The sequence below is a fragment of the Hipposideros armiger genome, unplaced genomic scaffold (genome assembly GCF_001890085.2).
Source record: "Hipposideros armiger isolate ML-2016 unplaced genomic scaffold, ASM189008v1 scaffold_1789, whole genome shotgun sequence".
NCBI classification, from domain to species: Eukaryota; Metazoa; Chordata; class Mammalia; order Chiroptera; family Hipposideridae; genus Hipposideros; species Hipposideros armiger.
Window position 1 is genome coordinate 5,677 of NW_017733139.1, and position 3,177 is coordinate 8,853.

General features: G+C 40.7%; 1 pseudogene; it reads right to left on the bottom strand.

Moving 5' to 3' along the window:
* Window positions 1-955: 955 nt before the first annotated feature.
* LOC109378194 (N-formyl peptide receptor 2-like) lies at window positions 956-2,990 on the bottom strand (annotated as a pseudogene).
* Between the last annotated feature and the right edge of the window lie 187 nt (window positions 2,991-3,177).

Sequence of the window (3,177 nt, forward strand, 5' to 3'; positions counted from 1 at the left end):
AAAAAAAAAAGGTGAGTACTATTGTAGATTGATTTATTTCAAAATAAACACATATATCAATATTTAGCCAGAGTGCTTTATTCAAAATAGAAACTCAAAATCTGAGGTGTTCCTAAAAATATAAACCACAGGGGAATTTGTAAAGATTTGGGGAATGGGAATGAGAGAACAATGGATATTGCCCAATTCATAATCAATTCAGAGTTAATTTTAACTAGACATTAAAGGTTCTCACTTGACACCTGGGTGTTACTATTATTTATTAATTTGTTAATTCAATAACTACTTATTAAGTGTCTATTATATACTAAGCATTATTTTACAAATAGGGTATCAGGATCCATTAGTGAACAATTAGACAAAAATTCTTTCTCTCAGATAGCTTACATTCTCATTATGCAAAGGAAACCACACTAAGTACTGTACACAGTTATACTGTTTCACATTAATTAATTTGACAGTTTGGATAAAATGGCTAAATTCCTTTAAAGTCACAGTTTACCAAAACTGACAAAAGAGGAAATAGAAAATCTGAGTCCATTAAGTATTAAATATATTGGACCTGTTATTAAAAGTCCTGCCATAAAGAAAACCCAAGACCCAACTAGCTTCACTGGTGAACTTCTCTAAACATTTATAAAAAGCATGACACCAGAGAACAGAATCAGGGAATTCATTTTCCAGGTCTTTTAAGGAGGCCATTATAAGTTTGATGTAATACCTTTCACAGACACTAGAGGAAAGTAAAAGAACAGACCCATTTTTACATAAACATAAGTGCAGAAATTCTAAACCAATCTAGTAATATTAATTATGAATATGTAAAATACATCAGGACCAAATGTAGTTCATTATAGGAATGCAAGGCTAATTTAACATTCAAAAATTAATATAGTTTATGATGATGTAAATAAAATAATAAAAATAATATGATTACCTTAATATATGCAGAAAATTCATTTGATACAATCCAATAGCATTCTTGATTAAGAAATGAAGAAAACTCTTAGTAAACTAGAAATAGGAAACTTCTGTTGTCAGATAAAAAATAGCTGAAAACAATCTACAGCAAACTTCTTACTTAATGGTGAAATACCAAAGTTTTCCCCTTAATGTACTCTCTTATCTAAGTTTACAAATTCCCCATCCTCTGTCTCTTCTCTTCCCTTGTTCTCTTCCCACCTCTACTCTCCCCAGGGTATAGGCTGAGGTCCTCAAACCAAAATTGATACCAGTAGTGCTCTATGTCCATTTCACCCCCCAAATCAGGGGGCACCAAACTATTTTTCAAGGTGAATGGCTCTGTATGACCCAAGGAAAAATGAAACTGGAACTGGGAGCAGGGTAGGGGCAGGCAGAGCTCACAAATGTTCCCCGCCCCTCACATTTCTTGTAGCTCAGCTTCTGTGGGAGGTGAAGCAGGTTTGGCTGTTGTGTCAATGGTCTCAGCTGAGTCCTTGGTCAGGGCCCTCTGCAGACTGGCAGGCAGGGAGTGGATCAGTCTCCTTTGGAAGCCTTGGCCCATGAAGACTTAGAGAATTGGGTTGAGGCAACTGTTGAAGAATGCCAGGGGGGGTCCTCAGGACCCTCAGGAGAATAATGATGCTGTACTTATTTTCAAGCACTATCTCTTTAATCCAGGCTCTGTACAGAGAAGAATCAGTTGAAAGGGGAACCAACAAAGAAAGAAGGGAAATATGACAGCAATGAGGACCTGTAAGGGACGGCTGGAATTCATCATGGCTTCTTTGTGGATCTTGGGAGCTAAGAGCCCAGAGCAGATAGCTACAATGGACATCGGCATAATGAAGCCAATGACAAACTGTATGATCCCCATAGTTGCAAGTGTCATAGAGACAATCTCCATCAAGCTCATTTCATTGATGTCGCCCCAGAAGTCAGTGTTGAAAACACAGTATGTATTTTCTTTTTCATCACTTATTGTAGTCACGAGGATGAAAACTGGCAAGGAAAGGACTAGTGCAAGAATCCAGGGTACAAAGATCATTATTCTAGCCAGACTTACAGTGCGGTGGTTCAGACTGGATGCAGGACGCAAATACATTGGTCCAGAGCAATGAAAGCAATGAGGAAGGCACTTCCAAACAGGTTCATGTCCACCATTATGAAAACAATCTTGCATGGGAACCAGCCAAAAGGCCGTTGTCCTCTCATGACAGTTGAGACCATGAAGATTGGTAAAGTGGCAGTGAAGGAGAAGTCAGCTAAGGCCAGGTTCAGGTAACATAAGGTGGTGACAGTGCGTGCCATCCGGAATTCAGTCACCCAGAGCACAAGCCCATTTCATTACCCAGGATGCCAAGCACAAAGGTGATTCCAAACAGCAGTAAGTAGATCTCTATAGCAGTGTCACCAGAAGACTTGTAAAGCATCTCTTCAGGTCCATTCAGAGGGCTGGAGAAGTTGGTTTCCATCTTGCCCACACCTGAAACATTTCAACAATGGCCATTGCTCAGCTGTGAAGCCACCTTACAGCATCCCTATTCAGGCCCACATCACCTTCCATTGTGGCTCCCACTCCTAACAGGATACCACTCTATCAAACCTGTGGCCAGTCATACTGTAAATATGGGGCTCTCTTGGCTGTCCCCTTGGGAAAGGATAGCTCTCCATATTCCCAATATTGTGAATATGCAATTCACATATCAAGCTGATTACTTAAGCAAGAAGGTACAAGGCTTCTGTCCACCAGCAGAGTACTAAGCTGAGGTGTGTGGACCACAGAAAGTGAATGGGCGGCATCTTCAGCTGTGAATAGTGAGGGAAGCACTAGACTCAGAATCTGTAGGGTCACATCTTCTTCCACCGATGACTCAGTGCATAGGTGCTGGCAGGTTCGGCAACCTCCTCCTGCCCCAGGTGCCCCAGACTCCAAGCTCCTGGCCCTGCCCTGTGTGAGAACATATGACCTATTGTTTGGTTCATCTTCAAGTTAAAGTTTCAGAGAGAGGGTTTAGTTTATAGTTAAAGGATCTTGAACAGTTACTGGTAATATGTAGTAATGTGTCATATCCCGTGGATTCTGTGTGGGAGGCAGTCAGCAAAGGGGGTCCTGTCTCTGCATTCAACCCTCTGTTATTCATTGTCTGTGTTTGATATGAAGCTCTTCTCTGCTTGGGATGCAAAGGTTTTCACCCATTGTCTAGCTTTAGCTCA